Genomic DNA, 22843 nt, shown 5'->3' with positions numbered 1-22843 from the left:
TATTATAAACTTTTTAATCCAAATGTTTATTCTTATGCTATTATTTATTACAGATATATATGATAGTTATATGACCTTCAAATACGCAAATAACTATCCTCCAGCAAATAAGGCCATCATTTGTAATCTGTCTTCATCAACACCCTTGACAGTGAGCCACTAGCAATAAATTTTACTATCTCAAATTTATAAAAATGGAACAGAAGCTACTTAAGCAATTTTCCCAATGTGATACAATAGCAAATCAGTTACTTAGATGAATACAAGACCAACATCTCAGAGTCCTGTACTCTAGCCAGGATGTCCTACTAGGATAAAAATAGCCACTTAGCTTTTTACATTCTTATTTGTATGTTGTATCATGAAGCATAATTTAAGCAATGATTTAGACTGATTTAATTATAGAAAATCTATGTTTGCTTTGTGGTATGATGTTTCTTCATTTTGTTGGTTTTCTTTAATTTACCTGGTTAACGTTGGTTAATAATTTTATATAAACTTCAGGTATACAATTTTATAATACTTCATCTGTACACTCTGTTGTGGGCTCACCACCCTAAGTCCAGTCTTTTTCCGTCATCATCTATTTGACCCCTTTTACCCTCTTCATCCTCCCTGCATCCTCCTTCCCCTCTGGTAACTATACACTGTTGTCTGTGTCTGTGAGTTTGTTTGTTTATTAGTTGCTTTCTGTTTTATATCCCACATATGAGTGAAATCATATGGTTTCTGTCCTTTTCTGCCTAACTTAATTCACTTAGCATGATACTTTCAAAATCCATTCATGTTGTTGCAAATGGCAGTATTTCATCATTTTTTATGGCCAAGTAGTAGTATTCCATTGTATACATTTACCACATCTTCTTTATCTAATTATTGGTCGAAGGACACTTAGGTTGTTTCCATGTCTTGGCTATCGTGAATAATGCTGCAATGCACATACGCACATAGGGGTACATGTATCTTTATAAAGAAGTGCTTTCAATTTTTTCAGGTAGATACCCAGAAGAGAGATTGCTGGGTAATATGGTAGCTCTATTCTTAATTTTTTGAAGAACTTCCATACTGTTTTCCATGGAGGCTGCACCAATTTACATTCTCACCAACAATATACAATGGTTCCCTTTTCTCCGTATCCTCTCCAACCCTTATTTCTTGTCTTGTTAATGCTAGCCATTATTAACAGTTGTGAAGTGGTACATCACTGTAGTTTTGATTTCCATTTCCCTTATAGCTAGTGAAGGTGAACATCTTTGTATATACCTGTTGGCCATTTGTATGTCTTCTTGGGAGAAGTGGCTATTCAGGTCCTCTGCTCATTTTTAGTTTATAGTTTGTTGTTGTTGATTTGTATGAGTTCTTTATATATTTTAGATATTAGCCCCTTATCAGAGGTATTATTTGTAAGTTGCGTTAGTTGTGGTTTTTCTCTTGCCGATGGTTTCTTTTGCTGTGCAGAAGCTTTTTAGTTTGATTTTATTTTTTCTTTTATTTCCCTTGCCTTTGTTCATAAAAACTCTTAGACCAAGGTTCATATGTTTAATACCTATGTTCTCTTCTATGTATTTTATTGTTTCAGGTCTTATATTCAAGTCTTTGATCCATTTTGAGTTAATTTTTGTGACTGTGTCAGATAGCAGTCTAGTTTCAATCTTTTGCACGTGGCTTTCCATTTTCCGAGCCCCATTTATTGAACAGGCTTTCCTTTCTTTATTGTAATGTTTTGGGCTTTGTCAAAAATCAGTTGCCCATAAATGTATGAGTTTTCTTTCTTGGCTCTCAATTCTGTTTCATTGGTCTGTGTGTCTGTTTTTCTGCCAATATCATACTGTTTTAATTATTGTAGCTTTGTAGTATAATTTGAAATTGGCATGTGATAACTCTGGCTTCGTTCTCTTAGGATTTCTTTGGCTATTCGGGGTCTTTCTGGTTCTAAATATTTCTTAAAATGTCTAAAGTACCTTTTATATTTGCAAACTAATAACAGAAAACTAATTACAAGGAACGGAAGCATTTAATATTTAAAATATGTTCATATTATTACAAAACAAATATACTCATTAGGAAATCTCCTGATCTTTTATACTTATTTGAAATGCGTATGTTTTATTTATGTGGCCTTATTTTCTGTCCCTGTGCAATATTAATATAAATGCTAGTACTATTACTATTAATAGCTAATATTTATTCCTGTTTTCTTACCACATTCCTCCCTTCCTTGCAGACTTCCAGCTGTCAGTTATAAGATATTGCATAGAAGGATGTAAATTGGTGAAGAGGCTACAGAGTGAGCCTTTTTCCATCCCAAATACTATAGTAGGGACCAGAAAAGTCAGATAACTAGAGGCTGTAAACATCCAGACTAAGATTCCAAGATTTAGGGTTCAGGGCTCAATACATTTTCGAAAAATTGGGAAGATTGGCCCAATCTCGTCTGACCACGGAAGCTAAGCAGGGTTGGGCCCGGTTAGTACTTGGATGGGAGACCACCTAGGAATCCTGGGTGCTGTAGGTGTTAAATTAATTGATTAATTAATTAATTAATTAATTTTAAAAATTGGGAGTATTAGCATCAAGATTCCACCATTTAATTTGCCAAGTATGGATATTTAAAACAACAACTATGACCACATACTAACAACATTATTTACTAAGAGAAAGACCATGTAAATGTTAAGAAAAACCTGGTAGGAAAGACGAAAATATCAGAGTAGAGGCAATTAACAAAAAGTGATCAATGATAACTTTAAAGTTTTTTTTCACATTTTGCTGGAGGCCAGTGAAAATGGACCGGCCTAATTCTGTAGACTGGTCTTTGAGAGCTGCTCCAGAGACTCCCAAAGAATCCCGTTGGGGACCATATAGAGGCAAAATACAGATGACTTTTATTGAAGGGTTACTCTATTCCAGGACCTCTGCTAAGTACTTTGCTTGCTTAAGGAGTGATGACCTCCTAGCGGTGTTTGAGTAGAGAAGCCTGCCCCTGCCTCTTTCTGATTCTAGTCACCATGAAAACCATTAGGACACAAGATCTCATTGGTGATCGGCTCATTCCAAAAACATGATCACTATATGAAAATTTAAAACTCCAATATAACCAAGGCGTGAGCAGCCCTTCGGAGGCTGTTGTAGCAGGATCTAGCCACACTGGGACTCACTGTTCTCATTTCACAAAGGGACAGAAAGTTGCCAGGTTTTTTGCCACAAGCTTCTGTGCTGTGACAAAGCACTGCTTTGACCAGTGTACTGGGTCTGGTCTGAGACCACAACAGCCAGCTAGTTATGACAAACCAAAAATAGCCCCATAGTCTAAATCAAGACACATGGAGAGTGACCACCCTGAGTCACCCAGACTCATTTGTTACATACTTTATTTTTAGATAACTCTAATGGGGACTGAAAGTGTTTCATTTGCTGTTTTTTCTCCAAATAAGAGTACAAAGAAAGGAACTAAGTCATGTGGTTTTGTTTAACTTCCATGAATGTTGCAACTAGTATTGATGATGTGATTCCTCAGCTTTGGAAAGCCCACGGCTAATTAGTTGGGACGACGTGTCCCTCTGAACTACCTAAACTGCCAAAAAGATTTTGGCTCACAGACTGTTACATAAGAAACTTTTGCTCCCAGTAATGCATATTATTCCAAGATTTGCACTGCCACTCAGTGTGATAAAACACAAGTAAATGAGAATGTCGATGTAGAATAGAATGCAGTAAAGAGCTTATTTGCCTTATTTATGCAAATAACAAAATAAACTTAAGATTTAAGTTTATCTGTTTATAATTTACATTGTAAATATTCTAAGTGTAAATATTTCATTGTTGCAAATGTGTTATTACGCTCAGCCTTGAGAGCGATTTTCATAGTATATGTATATCATCTGGTCCTCTTATCATTCCAAACTCATATCCTATTCTCTCCTTCCGTTCACTACTCTTCAGCCTTCTCTCTGTTCTTGCAAAATACTAAGATCATTCTCACCTTAGGACCTTTGCATTTGCTATTTCCTCTGCCTGCTGTGCTCTCTCTATCATCTTTACATAGTTGACTCCTTCTTGTCACTTAGGTCTCTCTTCAAATATTCCTGGGAGAAGTCTTCTCTAACCACCTTGGCCAAAATAACCCATCCCTATCAGTCACTCTCTAATACATCACTTTACTTTATTATCTTTATAGCATTTATGAATATCTGAAAATATCGAGCTCACCTATTTGTTAACTTACTGTTTATCTTCCCTAGAATAGAAGCCCAGTGAGAATAGGGAGTTTGTCTTATCTGTTCCTTTAGCCTAGCACTGGAGTAGTGTCTAGCACATAGCAATGCTTAAGAAATATTTGTTGAATGAATGAACAAAAGGATGAAAAATTCACTAGTGTTTTCATATTTTGTCGCCTTTATTTTAGAGTGTTCATGTCTAAATGGTACAAAGGCTAATGTGTGTTCATTAACTTTCTTGATAGTTTTATCAAAAGATAGACCAAATGACTTCAAATGGTTGAAGTTATCTGGTATAGCCATTTATAATTGGTCATGTCACTGAACAGTTGCTAGATTTCTACTTCACTTAGATTATATAGCTCAGTCTGAGAGAGCAATCAGATAAGAGCACAAATAAAATTTTAATATAAAAAAGGAAGGTTAGATGCGGTGATTTATTTTAATATTCCTTAAAATAAAAATATTTAATTTAAATCAACAGCTAACCTGATTATTTGTAGAAAAAACTCACTAAAAACAAACAGCTCATTGTTTTTATTTTTTAAATATTGTTCTGGAAATTCCAGCCAATGTAATAAGATAAGAAAAAGAAAGACGTTATACAACGATTTTAAAATAGAGACAAAATTATTTTTATAGATAATGATTATCTACCAGGAAAACTTAAAATAATTTTTTGAAGGACTTATAGTGGAGTTCAGTGAGATTCAGTTATAAAATAAGTACATAAAAAGTGATAGATTTCTTATAGAGCAGTAATAGTTACTTAGAAAACGTAAAGAAAAAATAGCTAAAGAATATTATGGATGTTAATAAACTGGCTGCAGTTTTTTCCCCTAGTGTACAAACATGGCATTAATCTTAGACTGCAGGATGTCTATGGATTTTAATAAAATATTGTGTTTTTCTATGAAAAACACTTGTTTATTCTGCTAACATTTATACTCCTCCTGTATTTATAGTTCTATAGAAAACAAAGAGAAAGGGAGAAAACATGGTCCCTGCTCTCCTGACTTTATATGTTGGAAAGAAATAATATACACATGTGAAACTACTAGAAAATTGTTTCTAGTAACATGTATTTAGGAAATACTAAACATTTAGCATCTGTAATGAGAAGACCCCTTTGCAAGTTGAATGTGGAGCAGTGGGTGGGCTTACCATAAAGATGATTAGAACTCAGTCATTGCCATCTGTGCGAGCTATCAGGGAGAATAAGGCACAAATCCTTATAATGATAAAGCAATTAAGCTGACCCTTGAAAGAGAAAGGAAGGCTTTGACTCAATACTGATAGACCAGGTGGCATTCCCAATGGAGGACATGACTTCAGTAAGAAAAGAAAATATAGGACATGTTTGCAAATACTGAGTAGTCTGGTTTGGCTGGAGAGCAGGTATACATGAAAGGGGACTGGGAAAAAAGGAGAGATTTGAGCTCAGGTCTCGGGATGGGGGTCTTGAATTCCTAATTGCAGAATGTAGATTATATTCGTTGAGCTTTCAAACATTTCAAAATCAGGAGGCACCCTTACGGCTCTGTTGTAGGAGTATTTATCTGATAGCAGCATACAGGCTGTGTTGAAGCATGGAGAGACAAAAGATGGAAGGTCTGTTAGGAAGCTTTGGAAAGATAAGGGAACAAACAAAATTTTAATATAAAAAGGAAAAGTTAGACATAATGATTTAGGATAGACAAATACCGCTTTAAAGTATTTATTTTAAACCAACAGCTAACACGACAATTACTAGTGGAAAAAATAATAAAATACTAAAGGCAAAAATGGGAAATTCCACCAGATCTGAAGTAGGCTGCAGTACACTTGAGAAACACTGCAGAGGTGGGGCTGAAGGACTTTGGCACCCGAACGGAGCCCGGCTTTTAGTAGGGATTCAAGAAATATTCATCAAATGAATGAGTAACTTTCTGTCTCCTTCTTGTAAGTTCTCAGGGATAAGATCACATTCTCTCTCTCCCTCCCTACCCTCCTCCCTCCTTCCTTACCTCCCTCTCTTTATTTTTTCTGTACCAAATCCCCAGAGTCTGATATATAGTAGGCTTTCAATGAATGTCACCTCATTAGATATGTCACCTCAATGAATATCACCTCATTAGATATAAGATTGAGAGAAATGGAGGAGTGAAAGATTATTCAGTTTTGAACTTATTTCAATGTTAGTAGCATGTTTTCTTTTAATAGGAAAGTTAGGAGTAGGAGCTGGTTTGGGGGAGAAGATGATTTATATACTTTTAAACTGCTGATTTGAAAAACTAGGAGGATTATCTAGATGATGAGATCCAACAGATAGTTAAAAATATGAAATTAGAACTCTGTAGGTAAATCGAGATCCCTAAGATCTGGGAGCATCTGCAGAGAGGTGCTAATTGAAACAGTAGGAGTAATAGAGATCACCAGAAAGGAGGTATAGAAAAGGAAGAGAAACTGAGTTGAGGACAAATTTTGGGACACACCTGTGTTTTATTTGAGGCACAAGAGAAGCCAATGAAGGAAATAGTAAGTCAGTCAGAGTGGGGAGGAAAACTATACTTCAGTAACTCCAAAATTGAGGGGAGATTTTCCAGAAGGTAGTTAACAGCTGTATCACATTCATTAGGAAGATTGGTGAGGACAGAATTCAAGAAAAGCTATTCCATCTGGCAATTAGAGTGAGCATTTCAGAGTTTACATATGTGTTATGGGAAGGGTTATGGAAAATGAAACCAGATTTAAGTGGACAATGTATGAAACAAAGGGAGTAGATACAGATTACTCTCTCAAGAAGTGTGGTGGGGAAGAGATGAGAGAAAATAGAGTTGTCTTTGTAGACAACTTAGTTTCTTTGTAGACACCCGCCATTAAGTGAATAGCTTGCCCGAGGATTTCAGACTACACACTGGAACTGTCTGTCACACAGTGTCCTATGATATATTCTGTTGCCAATGTCCAGTCAACAAATAGTGGCTGATGACTTCCTAAAGCGGCAGCATGGACTGGATTCTGTAGAAAAGATGCAAAAGTGTAAATATAAGGGACAGGAAGAGGCAGCGGGTCGGGAGAAAGTACATACAAAGCAGCAAAGAACTACACCAAGAGCAGAGCCCAAAGTAAGCAACTTGGTCCCCTGATACCACTGACCCCCTGTTCTGTGCCAGGCACTGGGATCTTGTTAAGGGATGAATCTAGAGGGAAGTAAGTTCTCTGCTTAATAATGAGATGAGCTATTGATGGCTTTTAAGCTGGAATAGTGAGAGGGGTCTCTAAACCGAATTTAAAAATTGATTTTAATGAGTCAGAGTGGGGAAGGGCAGGCAATCTTCAACCTGTAGAACACAGGTGAAGGCAACGCAAGCTGCCCTCCTGTGGGCCAGTGAAATCCCCGCCTGGCCAGAGTGGATGTGGAGAGTTTAGGGGCAAATGAGATTACAAAAGTGATCCTGAAAGCTATTCACTAACCATGGAGGTCGCTATCCCTCCTTAAACCCTGAAGAAAAAGTTTGTCTCTGCTTGTTTTTCTGTTTCTCTCGCATTGTTTCTCTTAGCTGGAAGTGGAAATATGCTTCTGTGTCATGATCACACCACTAGTTAGGAAAAACATTTTCCAGCAAAATAAGAAAATAAATAAATGTTCACCATCGCTGATATTCATGTGAAGGACCATCTCAAGACCAGGCTGTGCCGGGCCATTCACCTTTTTGAAAAAGGAGGAAGGAAGAAGAGCTCACCATAGTCATCAGAATCAACCCACTCTTTCACCCAAAACTGCAAGGCAGATATAAATAGCATCCCCAAATGCTCTGTCATCTTGTGTCAGCTTTGTCATGAGACCAGGGACTGTGCCCCTCAAAGACCCGTGTGACCCCAAGAACCTCTCCTGACATTTGGCCCCCATTTGCAGTTTCAAAGAAGTTGAACTTTGTCCTTCTTCATACCACGTGATATCAGACCCTTTTGTTACGAGCCAGTTCATTTTTAATATTGGGGTTAAACAAAGTGACCTCTAAGATCCCCTCTGAGTTAAAAGGCATTCAGCGGGGTGGGCTTGACTATGAACTCTCTCACGGGTGCTATTAACTTGTTTAATCCACCAAGGAGAGACTAAAGATACAGAGGATAGAAGGCTCCCAGAGCTTCAGGAGAGCATGGTTGCAAGGAAGTGAACTTATAACAAACCCCTACCAGGGGCTGTCGTTTCCTCCGGATAAAACAGTGGGAAGCAGACATGTCCACCGAGACTGAGGCCTGTGGGTCTAGACAGTAATTTGGAAGACTAATGGGAGTTCCTTTCACCTTTGATATTTCAGAATGACTATCTTTGAACTTAACGCAAGACTTTGTCCACCTTTGCTTGAAATTTTATCAATAAATACAAATTTTTAGGAAAGTCCCGAGGGCTTGAAAACTGAAATCGGTATGAGATAATCACCAAAGATTGACAAAGCATCTGGTCATCCAACGAGTTTTTAATATCCATGAAATAGGTAAGCTACCATTTGCTGTCTAGAAAAATCATTGAGCATCCCGATGAAGGTGCCAGGTTAATGAGTTTCAAAGAATCTATAATATGACTTTTCTATTCAATCTGGCTCAGCTAATTAACTCTTGGGTTTCTCTGGAGTCATTTGAGACTTTTCGTTATAAAAACAAGGGTGAATATAGGAGAAGATGTAATGTGCAGGAGCAGAAACCACACAGTCTCCTCAGGCACCTCAGCACAATCATTTCATCTGGCCTCCGGAGAAGGGGCTAGTTAGGCATGTGTTCGTTTCTGGTCTTCAGTCTTACCTAACAGTTTATATCAAAGACTCAAGAGCAAATCGTGCACTTGTGCTATGATGATGGATACAAAAATAGATTTCTTTTGGCGTGATTGTTTCTGGCGGTTACAGGCTCATGGCTCAGGTATGCAGGTCGCTGTGAATGAGATGAATGATATACTTTGTTCAAATTGTCCAGTGTTCCCAAGTAGTCTAGCAAAGACCAGAACCAGGAAGAATTCTTGCTTTCGTTAACAACGTGGCATTTCCTGATTCCTTTATTTTTTTCTTTCTCCTCCAATAAAATATTTGGCAATAGTCACCTATTTAGCATAGTTTTAAAATGTCTCAGAACTCTCACTCACTGTGTGTTCTGAGACCCAGAGCCTCCATGTTTTACAGAGGAAGCAGGACCAGGGAGAGCTACACATGAGAGAGAAGGCTGATAAACAGACTCAACCCTCCTCCATACCCCAATGACTGATGACCGTATGTTATTTATTTTCTCCCCCATATTGATGCTTGAAGTTTACTGTAACTCAATTTCACCTGGATATGAATGTTAATGGGAAAAAATCCCCATTTTTAGACATGAGAAGTTGAATTTTTCATGCAGTCCACGTCTAGAATATAAGAACCAATGGAGATGTGGCAGGGGACAGGTTCGCTATGAGCGAAGCTTTCCCTGTTCTCTTAAAAGAAGGTGACTCTTGGGTTTGCTCTAGCCACCTAATCAAGTCTGGAGTACTGGGGTTCCACTTTCCCACTGGCTTCAGTGTGCACTTGAAAAATCCACAATAATAAATTCTAAGAAATTGCCAAATTTCTCAGATGTCCATAGCCATGTAAAAGAGGAAATAGTGTTGCTCCTCTCTCGGGGGAGCCGAGGTATCTGAAAGTGGCTGACACAGCGCTTCTCAACAGTTTGCCTCTTTGTCAGCTTTTACTTGAGCTGCTAAAAGCACTCTTTCTCCTAAAAATGCTCGGGAATGCAAGTGCAGAGTGACACATTGTCTTAGTATCATGAGGAATACGGTTAATGGGAAATGACTTCAGTTGACTGCATCTGCTAGTAATCCTGTGATGCCATCGCAAAACAAAAAGCACATGACTACTCGTAAGCCCGCTGTACCTGAAAAAGAAATTGGATTTGACCCAGAAAATCAGGCTATAAGCTAATCACTCTGATCCAATAATGTGGCCCTGCAGAGTGGCATCATCAGCCCTGAGACTCAGAGAGGAGGAGGGAGGCCGAGGAGGGAGAATGAGCAGTGGGGGAGGCAGCTGTCCGCTCTCCAGACACTCGAGCCAATGAAAAATTCATAAGGAGATGTTTAATAGCCAATGTCTAATACCACCGTTGGGTCACAAGCTGATCCGAGCCAATCAATAGCATTCATCATCCTGAAAGGAACTAGTGATTGCATGTTTATGAGAACTGGGAGGTTTTCCAAGCCAAGATCAGTTTCTGGTTACTTGGTATGTCACCCTTAAAAATATAAAACTTATTTTGAAAATGGAAACCAAGACCTTTTAAAAAAATTATACAGGGGGAGGAGGAGAGGTACTTTTCAAATATAGGTGATAGAGGGGGGGATGTTTGAATTCTTTTTGTAAGTCACCTCACAGACTAGTTTTAAATTGGAGCTGCTCTTTTGTTCCAGTCTTTGGTGGATATTCCTTTTATGTAATTTCCTTTTACTTAGCTCCGAAGAAATTTTTTAATAACACTTTAGCATAGGCGTCAAACTCCTCCAAATACAAATAGAAATTTATGAGAATGAAATCATAAAAAGAAAATTAATGGAGTCAAATTTATTATTATATCTCACTAAGTTCCAGGGTGGTTTGATTGTAGAAAGCTTTTAAAGATCATAGAAACTTCAACTTGAGTTTGAGGGTTTGCTTTCTACAGGGCAGTGATTTACGTGGAGAGGCAAGATGAGCCTAAGGGTTATGTGCTCGGAAGTCTGCTGAGGATTTCAGGGGAAACCACACCTCAGGCCCATTAGATGGGAAAAGCTCTGAGAAGACTACGGCGTGCGTGCGTGCGTGTGTGCATGTGTGTGTGTGTCAGTCTGTCTGTGTTTTCCAGCTGTGGCTAAATTAGAGCTCTCCCTGAGGTCTTTAAAGCAAGACTCCATTGAACGCCATCTCTCCCACCCTCTCAAAAAATGTTTTTGAACAGATGAATCAAATATCAAGAGCTTATAAATAAAAAGTTTTAGAAAATCAATGTGTGAACTAGGAAGTCAGGAGAGGAAGAGGTTGATTCTAAATTAGAACCTTAGCATATATGGTTTTATGTCCTGAGTTTTCAATTTATTTATTTTGTTATCATTTTTGCATGTCCAAATATTCAGATGTGGTATTTTATTGGCCAGTTAGTTTTTTGTTGGAAGAAATGTGCCACTTCTCCACTGACGGACGGGCCGAGCATTTTCAAGCCCCTGTTCATGCAGGCGTTTCCATCTGTTCGCTGAACCCTTACCTGACTATTTAGTTCCAGTACCACCTATGCTGAAGCCCGCCCATTTCCCTGGTAGCAATTAATCATCCCTGGGAAGCAGAGTGGTAGAGAGAAGAGAGTTTGGGCTCTGGGCTCCATGCCTGGGGTGGCACTTACCAACTGTGTGACCTTGGGTGGCTTCTTAACTAAGCTTCAGTCTCCTCACCTATAAAATGGGGATAAAATTGCCTTTCTGAGAATGTTAATAGAATGACTAAAAGAATATATGTATTAGTTTCATCCCCTCTGCCCTTTTTTGGCTTTCTGGCTTTTCTCCAAAAACAGCTATAGAGTAGTAGTTAAGAGCTTGAGTGAGCCTGAGCAAGTAACCTAGGCTTTCTGTGCCTCAATTTCTTCATCTGTATTATGGGCATAGAAGTACCCGTCTCTGCATTCATAGGCTTTTAGGGAGGATTAATCAGATGACCAACATAAGGCACTCGGTGCCCGGCATAGGCAGGAGCACAGTAAATGTTGGTTCTTCTTCTTCTGCGATTTTACAGGCCCCCGCACCATTTCACTTTGTAGTTGTCACCAGTGTGGGAGCTCCTCTGTGGCTTCACAGTGGACAGTAATCCCCCTGTTGGTGGCCTCTTGGAGTCATTATCTGGTGACCCTCCAAGCAACCCAACCCCTGGGGCTGGGCCGCATCTCCCTGGTGGCCCTATTCTGGGGAGGGCACTGGCCACCCCGACTTCCTCAGCAGCCCTGCTTGATGGGTACTGTGACCAGAGGAGCCCTTCTGAGTGGCCCGAGGACGGGAGACCCTCCTTAACCAGCACTCAGCATCTAGGCGTCAGGCTGCCGGAAAGAAGGTTTGGCTGTGAGAGAACTGCCTGAGGAGGGACTGAGTTAGTTCTCAGAAAAAGGCCGTAAGGGAGAGAGGACCCCGGGGAAAGGCCCGAGCACCCTCACCCCCTTGTGGGGGTCTCTTCCTGACAGGAGGCAGCAACATCCCGACTTTGGGGGTGGACTCACCAGGGTGTGGTAGCAGCCTTGGAGGGTGTCTGCCCTGCCCCAGTGGCCATGCTGTCCTCCAGCAGTGGCTCCCAAAGAGTCATCCCTGGGGCAACAGCATCACCTGGGAACGCGTTACAGATGCAGAGTCTCCGTCCTGCCTCCAACCTGCTCAGTCAGAAACTTGGGAATGTCTTTCTAAGCAGCTGCTGTTTTAATGAGTCTGGCAGATGAGTCTGATGCACTGTCAAGTTTGAGACCCACTGCCCCATGGGAACTGATGGTGGGAGGAGAAGGGAGAGGAGAGGGAGTCCAGACAGTGTTGCTCTCTCCCAGGCCCTCTCTGAGGACTGGCTAGGTTCCTGCCTGACGTGCTCATCTCCATTTCTTTTGTTCGAGCTGGTTTCAGCAGATTTCTGAACTAAAGAGTCTTGAGTAATAAATCAGGGTTCCTTCAAAGAAAAACTAAAAGAGAGGTGAAGCTTTAGGGTGCCCATGCCCCCTGCTTCAGCATTTCCCCCTTTGGGTGCCTCCAAAGCTCCTGCTCAAGAAGCCTGGTGATAACTAATGCCCCCATTCCTCCTTTCTGGGCAGAGAGACAGGTCATACCAAAGTGGTTTGTCATATTGTGTCCCTCAGAATTCAGCCCAAGGAATAATTCAGATATGTGCACAAATGTTTATGTACAAATAGATTCATCTCACTATTATTTATACAGGACAAAATGGAGGAGTAGGGAACAACCCAAATAGCTTAGAGTATAGGTCAAATAATTTGGTACACCTACAAAATGGAATACTGTGCAGCCAATTAAAATGTTTTCATAAAACAGTGTCAAGTGGGGAGTGGTATAAATGTTCAGTGAGAAAAGATGGATACAAAATAGTATGTACAGAATAAATCCACATATGTGCATAGGAAAAATCTAGAGGTAAACACACAAAATGTTAACAGTGGTTATCATCTCTGGGTAATGATATCACAGGGTGTTTTTATTCTTTAACCTGTTGATATTTTCTAATTTTCTTCTTTTCTTTATACTTTTTGGTACTTTCCTATTTTCTACAATTAACGTATTATTTTTACAAATAGAAAAAAAATGCAACTTAGGTTGATCATTTAACCCCTCTGTCTCAGTTTCTCCATGGCACCCCTCTAGGAACCCCTACCTAACAGGGAAAGTGTGATTATTGACAGCTCCCCCACCCCCCAGAAAAACTTTTCTTGTTTAATCTCCACTTTCACCATATTGTTTATCAAGAATCAAATAGATCTGATGGCTGTTTCAATGATTTCTCATCCTCTGATCCATTACTTTGATGACAGCAGTGACTAGTTGTTTTAATTGGAACAGGCTCAGATACGACTATGCTAAGCCTAGACTGCAAACAGGTCTGGCAAGAAAGGTCGAGAAGCAAGGACAGAGCAGCCATTAATGCACAGAGGAGAAGAAGAGGGGGTCCAGCCGTGCCCCTGGGGCGGTCTGAGCTGGCCACAGAGAAATACACATGGTGCCCTGAGGACAGAGCAATGTCTGACAGCTGATGTCCTTAGAGGTCAGTCGTCCAAGCTGTGGACAAATTTAAGCAGCTAGAAAATAACACAATGGCCCAGCACAGTGCCTGGCGTATAGGAGTTACTCAATAAATATTTGTTGAGTGGAGGAATAAATGAAGTTTCATCATGGTCTCTGGCAATCAAAACCAGCAGATGCCATCAGGGCCGGGGGCCTGGGCACAGACAAGCTTGCAGGGCAAGGAGACTGCGGGGAGGGAGCTCGGCTCTGTATAGAGAAATAATGTGAAACAGTGGAGAAAGCAGGGACCATAAGAATCCAACCCAGGTTTGGATCCCTCTCCTACCACTGCGCTGCTGTGTCACCCCAGTAGTTTGCCTAACTTCCCTGAGCCTCATTTTGTCCCCCACTACCTGGGAATAACTCCTTCCACCTTGTAGGTTTGTTTTCTGATGCTTCTGTGGGATAATATAAGGCATCTGAAGGACAGTTACAGATCTGCTCCAGAGGCTCTCAGCTGCATCCTGAGAGCAGACTAAGGCAAGAGCTGTACTGTGACCAGGGCCAGCACCAGTGGGGATAGGGCATGTGGCTGCTCTCCCAGAAATCAGGCAGGTCATTGGCATCAGGCACTGGCCCTGGTTGGCAACGGAGGCTGCAGCCTCTGCACTGCCTGGCTTGGAGGCTGGTCAGACCCAGCCTGGAGATGGATCCAACAACTGAGCTAGGGAAGCAGAGAAGCTGGGAAGCGAAGGGGTGGGGACTGGCTTCAGAGGCTGAAAGGTTAGAAAACAAGGGTAAAGTGAGGGCTCGGGCACCCAACAGGATTCTCAGAGAGGACACAGGTTTGATCTTCTCTTTCTCCACGGTTGGCTTGCAGTCTCATTTACTGAGGTCCTGTCTCTATGAGATGTTCCTAAGCTCTTTGCAGCGTGCACTCCACAGTTACTCAGACCTGCTATGCGCACACTCCCGGATGTCATAGTCCTGACCAGAGGCCCCCAAAGGCAGGTCATCTTCAGAGATGAAAAGTACTTACCCCTATACACACATTCCTTCTTCTCATACCCACTTGCTCTTTTTCCTGAAACTTTCTTGGTGCCAAGTCCCATCCTCACATCTTTGGGTTTGTCCTCGCAAGGTGCATCGTATTCATTGTCCCCTGGCTAACCCACCAACCACGTCATTCCCACCTGCCTCTTGGGCAAGATTTGCCTGCACAGCACTTCCCACTCTCTCACGGCTGCCTTCTGACATAGTCACCTCTGTCTCATGTCAGCCTGCACCAGACCATGCCCTTACTTGGTGGGGGGATTGTGTCTTATTCATTGTCTCCTTTGCAGATCCTACCACAGTGCCTGTCACCTGGCAGGTGCTCAGCATTGGCTAGATGTAGTAAAGAGGGAGGGGATGTGGCAGACACTGTGGACCAACCACCCAAAAGCCTTTCATCACCTTCTCCCCTTGCCTTCTTCTCTGTGGGGTTGGAAACGAATCACTCAGTTTTCTCAGCTGTTCTTACAGCTGGGGGTGGCCATGTGAAACAGTTCTGGCCAGCGAGATGTAACACTTTGAGGAAAGTTTTCTTTCCAGAAAACTTTAGAGAGGTGAAGCCTCTCTAAGAGAAAGCCTTTGATCCTTTGGCCTTCCTTTTTCTTCCTACTTGGCATGCAGACAGGATGCCTGGAGGTACAATAGCCATCTTGCAACCATGAGGCAACAAGCAACAGTCAGAATGGCCAAGTAAAAAAAAAGGAAGTACTTTGGTTCTTGGTGGCATCATTGATGACCATTATTGCTAGACTGGGCAACCTCTTAGTTTGCTCGAGACTGAGGAGTTTCCTGAAATGTAGGACTTCTGCTGCCAAAACCAGAATGGTCCTGAGCAAACCTGGACCCTATCCTAGGGTTGGTCACCCTGTTGTAGCCCAGGATTGCTTATTTCCAGAGAGTTCTTAATATATAATGAGACAAATAGCCCTTATTTATCTTAGACATTGTAATCAGGTTTATTTGTTATTTGTGGTCACAAGCATGTCTGTGGATGCATGTGCAAAGTTGGTATTTCTAAGATTCAGTAGACATGTATAGTGTTACAAGTCATTGGTACTAGCTGCCTTCACAGAAGACTCAGTTGGGTACAATTGAGTCTCATAATGATTCTTTATGCTCGGTTCTATTAATACCCATTTTACAGTTGAAAAAATTGAGGCACCAAGAGATTGCGTCTAACTGGACTGTAAGTCCTATTCACTCTTGCCATGCCCTTTCCCTCAAAGCCACTCTGGCTTATTTTCTTTTAACTCAGTATGTGATCATTTAATGTCATTCTAGTAATGGGCATCATGCTTTTCAAATGAATAAAACCACTGTTAAATGCAATTGTTTTCTTTCTTTTTATGATTTCTTTCTGGACAAGTCAAAAAATCCTCGTGATCTGACTTGTTTCTCCATCTCAACTCTTAATGAATAAGAGAGAATTGGTTTGCATAGATTTAACAAATTTTTAAGTTATTGTTGAAAGATTCAAGAGGTACAAAGGAGAATAAAGTAAAAAGTCCCATTTCCACCCGTTTCTTTGTAAGCGAATGTTAGGAAACTTTCCTCAGTTTTAAATTAATGGTTGTGAGTATGGATAATAATGATGGCTCCTTAAATTTGTATTCAGCTTGTGAGATTACTAAATACCTTCAAAGACACAGTCTCCTTTTCCCTTCCCAGCTGGTTTGGGAAGTTTTGTTCAGACCTCCATCATGGTCACAGATCTTCCTCCCACCCCACCTCCATCCCCTGTGGCCAAGACTACCCTTTGGGTCCCTTGCACCTTTTGTAGGCTATTTATAACCTAGGCCACATCCTAGCTGGTACTGTGTTTCCTGGGGCCTCCTGGGTACAACCATAGGCTCTTCATGTGTTATTTGTATCACTCACCACAGAACAGGCCTCTGTGGGAACATGCTTTGATGGCCTGCATGTGTGTAGCCTGGGAGACCCTCTTCAATCAGCATAGTTGACTCATTTTCTCTGACAGCTTGTGTGTGTGTTCACAGCTTGCCCCTTATTAGAAATAATGTTTATGAAGAGTCTGTAATAACATGGGAAGATATTGTTACATTAGTTGAAAAAGCATAATATATCTATATCTGTGTATATGTACACACACACACACACACACACACACACACACACAAAATTAAGACTCTACATATAAAAAAATTTCTGGAAATAATTCATTATTTCCACTCTCAGCCCAACTGCATCTCTTCCCCTAGATTCCCATGTCTCATTTGGGATGCACCCAGTTTCCCAAGCCAGATTCCTTGGCGTTCTCATCCCTTGGCTCCTTCTCCTCCACTCCCATCACCAGAACCACCAGCCACCCGCCAATCCTGCTGTCACTAAGTCCTGTCCATTCTAACTCCTCAGCACTCTCAACTTTCTCTGTTTCTACATCTCCACAGACCCCCCTGCTAGTGCAGCCCCCACTCTCTCATCCTCAAGCTTCTGCAGCACCCTTAAAACCTGGCTTCCAAGGCTTGCTCTCCCCTGATCCATCTCTACATTTCAGTCAGAGCCCTCTTTCTTTAAAAAAAGGAAAATAATAATCTTGTAACACACCCTGCTTGAAGGTCTAATTGTGTCCCATTATCCTGTGGAAATGGTTTAATTCTCTTAATTCAGGGGTCCCCAACCCCAGGGACACAGACTGGTACCGGTCTGTGGGCTGTTAGGAACCAGGGAGGGAGTTTCTTTCCCAAAGAGGTAATAGCAGGTATAAAGGCTCAGAGATGCATTAAACCTGCCTGTGCCAGGTCCCAGGTAATGTATGCGGAATGACCAGTGCTGGGCGTGGGGGTGGGGGCGGGGGGCATGGAGCCGGGAACCGTGCATCTCCACACCAGCCTGCCACTGGCACTTCGTCCTCCACCGGAATGGAAACGCTTTTTCTTTCCTCCCCCTCCAACGCTACCCTTTCTCAAGACCTACATCCTCCGTGAAGCCTTCTTAGACTGTATACCAAACAGATGGGCACTTAACTCCATTATGTTTTATACATTGCCTTTCAAAGATTTCATAACAAATCTCACCTTCCTACCAAATCATAAACTCTTTGAAAGTGGGGACTATGATATACACTTCTTAAACTCCTCTGGGCTCCAACTAAGCGCCGCTGGATGAATGCTCATTGGAGCAACACTAACCCGGCCTGGACACTCTAAAGGCAGAGTCCCAGGCAGTGCCCAGGCCTTGAGCCGTGACTGGCGAGGCTCTGTCTTCTCGTTACAGAGCCTGCTAGGATGTTAGATCGTAGGTTTGTAGTGAAGGTTGATTAGATGCCTTTAGCCTGATGTTATGATTCTTGAGGAAGAGATAAGTAATAATGTTACAAGGGATTAAATAAAGGAATTCTCCTTAGAAGCTCTAATCAACCTTTGAATTTACTGTTAATTAACTTCTCACTTCATAGGTAAAAAATGTTGCCATATGTGAAGTCCTGAACTTGTATATAAAAGAACCAGATCTTTTTTCCATCTCTACCATGTATCACCTTTGTGACCTTGGGCAAATCATCTGTGCAGTTTTAAGCCTCATTTTCCCCATCTTTAAAATGGGAATAATAATACCTCATAGGGCTGTAACTACTCTCACAGAACTATTGTAAGGATTAAATGTGGTAATGGACGTGAACTCGATTGGTAATATGTAAAGTGTCATTTAAAAATCCGAAAGCACTTTAACCTTTATTATAAACTAATGTTCTCTTCCCCTGTTTTTTTCCCTCAGGATTTGAAATCCAGACACAAGCTGTTCACAGGGAGGTAAGTGAACTGCACTTCTTTTAAGGAGAGAGCGTCCATCATCTCATACCTAGGAGATGTACCGTAACCACCTTCTCAGATGACTGTGAATAGTCGCGTCTGCCTTACTCGGGGTTGCAGGTCCTCAGGGCAGGTGTGGTTCACACCATGTAAGGTGCCCTCTCGTGTTCAGTACCCCCGTGTCACCGCCGAGGAAGCTGTCCAGGCTCAGCTCTCGGAACATTAGCTTTTCCCAGGAGAATTTCATATTCCAGGCTGCCCTCTTCAGAAAGAGAGTTCTGCTTAAATTTGTCAGGGAAGGTGGTTAAACAATGCAAGCAATAAAAGTGGGCCCCAAACCAAGACCCTAAAAAAGAAGGAGTGGAGAGGACACTGAAAGGAGAGACAGTCATGTCCGCACAGCAGGCATCAATCTAACCTACAACCAGAGGCCTGGACTCAAAGACGTCTGATGCAAACCGGCTGTGTGACTTTGGAAAACCCACCCAACCTCTCTGAGGCTCTAAAATTATACCCTATATAACATGAGCATAATGATGCTTATCTTCTGGTGTTATTTAAGGATGAAATTTGCATTAGTTTTAAAAAATGGAAAATGTCATATATATATATGAGCTGACTATAAATTTATCTGCCTAAAGAAATCATTCAAAATAACCCAAATGAACTGTGTTTCTGGGCCTCCTCCAGGTTGTACACTGAGGGTCCTTCAGTGGGATTCTAAGAACCACCTCAAGATCTGAAAAGGTATCTCCTGCTGAGGGGGATGTGCCATGAAAGCAGTTGGATTCAGCAGGTAGCTACAGGCCACCCCAAGGGTTTGCTGTTGTTTCCTGTGCATGACCCCTCCCTGGGGAGAGACACAGCTGCACCCCCTCATGCCTTTCTGCACTTCCGGCTTTATTTACATTCTCAAGGCTCTTCTACTTGCCCCATCTTTCTGATTCTCCCAATAACCCGGTTAGGTTAACAGAGCAGATAAACCCTCCCTTCACCCACATATACTTTCTAAGGATCACTTACCTGAGGCCACAAAGCTCAGGAGGACAGTGTCAGGTCTTTGGCCTCCGCAGCCTAGAAACCTCAGCTTGGAGGGTCGGCTGGGATCTGAACCCAGGTTTCTAATAGCCTTGCTTTGCCCATAGCCTAGGCTATGAGCCCAAGCTTAACAGAGGCCCCATGGGCCACAGCTTTAGGGGTACACAGATCCCTCCCCCCCCCAATTAACACAAAAGAACCTGGCAACCCTGGCTAGACCTGGATACCTGCTTCGACCCACGGGTTTTTATTTCCTTGCATTTGTTTCCAAGGGGACCAGTAGGCACTTGCTCTCTGTGCTTTGGTCCTCGCTCCCTTTGTGTAATCGGGGAGCGCCCTGTTGGCCCTGTGCTGTGAAGGATGGACTTCCTCAGGCAGCGGCTGTGACTGAAGCCCAGCCAGCGCGTGGGCCGCTCCTCCACGGCCGCGCACTACGGTGCGACTGTCCCTGTGTCACAGTGCTTGGCAGTAGTTCCAGGAGGCAGTGAGGCCTTCATTCATGGCGCTGTCCTGTCAGCTGGCTACAGTTTCATTTGGCTGCCAGGTTGCTGGGCCTTTTCCATCACCCCGTCCTGCTTCCTCCTCCCATGGCTAATGGTTAGTCCACCATTCCCGCTCTTTCAGGGAAGACCAGGGTTCCCAAGTGTTGCCCACCCCTACAGCAGTTTTGGGGGCTAGCCTCTAGACAGTGGAGAATGCTGCATGGCTTAGGAGGGTGCTTCCTGGGACGTGCCCCATTCCCGCTGGTGCAGAGAAGAAAGGACTACATGTGGTAGCCTTTGGCCCCAGCACCCAGACACTCCAAGTATGGCAGGGGGTGGCTCAGACATTCGTCTCTTCAACACATTTTAACTGAGCACATACTATGTGCCGGGCACTGTTCTAGATGCTGAGAATAAAGCAGTGAACAATACAGATGAAAAGCCCTGCCTTACGGGGCTGATATTCTGAGGCAGGAAAGGGAGTGAGGAGAACAGACAGGCAAATAAATTTTGAAATAGGTATAAGTATGTTAAAAGAATCTGTGGAGAAAAATAAAACAGGAAAGAAGAATCTGGCCATAGGAGATTCTTGTCTCAGCACCACCCACGGCCTAGCACAGAGTAGGCCCCTGACCCTGATCTGGCCAGCTTCTTAGAGCTGGTTTTGATTCCTACACCCCTAGCCACAGCAGACGGGGGCTGGTAGGATGGAAAGATCGCCCCCTAGAATCACCCACCAATCCTGCTGGCAGAGGTATCCCCCATGAGTCAGATTTTACCCAAAGCTGCCTTCTCTCCCAGCCCCACCAGAAAGTCTCTCATTTTTCCTTCTCCCTCCCCCAAACACTAACGACCTAAACCCAGCCATTTTGACCTGCACAGTCTACTGGGGAGACTAACTGGCAGACGGACCCTGATAGTACAGAGATGAACGATCCAGTGGGGCCTGTGCGGGGGCCGTGGGAGCCCTGGGGGTAGGGGGCAGAGGTTTTTATAGGAGGCTGACCTGTGCGTTGTAGGATGATGATGAGCAGCATCCCAAGCCTCAACCCACTAGATGCCAGCAGCACCCCACCCCAAAATTAGGACAACCAAAAATATCTCCAGACATTGCCAAATGTCCCCTTTTACAAATTGCCCTTCAGTTGAGAACCACTGGTTTAACTCAGTGTCACTCAACTTATTTGACCGTGACACACCTTTTATTTTGGGAGGACAGCTATTAACGCTGCAAGTAACCTGTACCATTCTAAACGCTTTGGGGAGCACTGTTTCTGGATGAAGCCTACATTTCCTACCACAGAGTCCAGGGCCTTGGGATCTGGGCCCTCTGACCCATACGCCACACCACATGGGTCTCTACTTTTTGCTCCAGTAAAGCCTAGCAGTTTGTAGTTGCTTACATACGCTCTTCATTTTATTTCCTGGGCCTTTGCTCAGGCTGCTCCTGCTGCCTGGAATGCCCTTCCCACCTGTCCTCACCTGGCTCACTGATTCATTCTTCAAGATTCCACTTGGGCACCATCTCCTGCAGGAAACCTTCCCTGAAGCCCAGACAGAGCTGAGAGGCCCGCTTTGCTCCTGGACTCCCAGTGCAACTGAAGCCTCAGTTCTGCCTACCTCCAGTCCCTTAGACGGGGCCTGTAGTCCTATAGTCCTCCAGTCCTATAGTCTAGGCAGTTTGGGCTTATGGGCCCATTCCTGACACTTGACTTGCAAGGCAGATACTGTCTTTTCATCTTGAGAATCTGGCAAAGTGTCTGGCACAGAGTGGGTGTTCAGTAAAGGTCTGAATGAATTGACAAGTAAATAGAACAAAAAGGTAGATGAGATAAAGGGAACGAGGCCAAGAGAACACAGGCCTGGAGGAGGGAAAGACCCAAAGGGGAATATTCTTTTTACAACACAGGAAGGGATGATTAAGTTGCCAGCCCCTCATGCCTTTTTCTCCTCTAGGCTACATACTTCAATTGCCTTAACCTTTAATCTCACATCCATCTCATTTTCCAACCTTCTAATCATCTTTGTCATTCACATCCCTCCATGCCTTCTCCACATTTTCCAGAGGCTGCTTCTCTGTTTAATGTGATGTGTTCGGAGCAGCAGGAACACAGAGCCTGTTTCCCCCAGAGCATCTTCCACTTAATTAGCGTGAGATTCCACAATTCCCTGAGCCTCACCATCCGCCTGGCATGGCTGGTAGGGGAGCCCTCTCTCTGGGCGCTGACAAATTATTTTCACAGAGGAGTGGAAAGAATTCAGTTGGTGAATACGCTAATTACTTCCTTTTCTGTGTCAGGGACTGCTCCACTGGGAAGCCAGGCTCCTAGGGCTAGGAGGGTTGGCAGGAAGGAAGTGAAGAATTTCCAGGGTCCAGGCCTGGAGAGCTGGGATGTAGAAAGTCTGCACTTGAGACATCTCAGGGATGTGGCATCTTGGCAGAATTGGCGCCTTCACCTGTGCTGGGGCGTGGTTGGGGTGCAGGGCCTACACAGGCTCTACATCCTCGCTCCACACAATTGTGGGAGGCAGATTCCCTCTCCATTC

General features: G+C 42.8%; 1 long non-coding RNA gene across 2 annotated transcripts in view; it reads left to right on the top strand.

Annotated features, from left to right (window-relative positions):
- LOC111742636 overlaps positions 1 to 22843 on the top strand; it is a 108345-nt gene that overhangs the window by 20240 nt on the left and 65262 nt on the right. For both annotated transcript variants that reach the window (XR_002781403.1, XR_002781402.1), the window contains exon 3: positions 18742 to 18776. This is a non-coding gene — a long non-coding RNA (uncharacterized LOC111742636). The remainder of the gene's footprint in view (positions 1 to 18741; positions 18777 to 22843) is intronic.

This window comes from Pteropus vampyrus, unplaced genomic scaffold (genome assembly GCF_000151845.1).
Source record: "Pteropus vampyrus isolate Shadow unplaced genomic scaffold, Pvam_2.0 Scaffold98, whole genome shotgun sequence".
NCBI classification, from domain to species: domain Eukaryota; kingdom Metazoa; phylum Chordata; class Mammalia; order Chiroptera; family Pteropodidae; genus Pteropus; species Pteropus vampyrus.
This window is presented reverse-complemented; position numbering and strand designations above follow the sequence as displayed.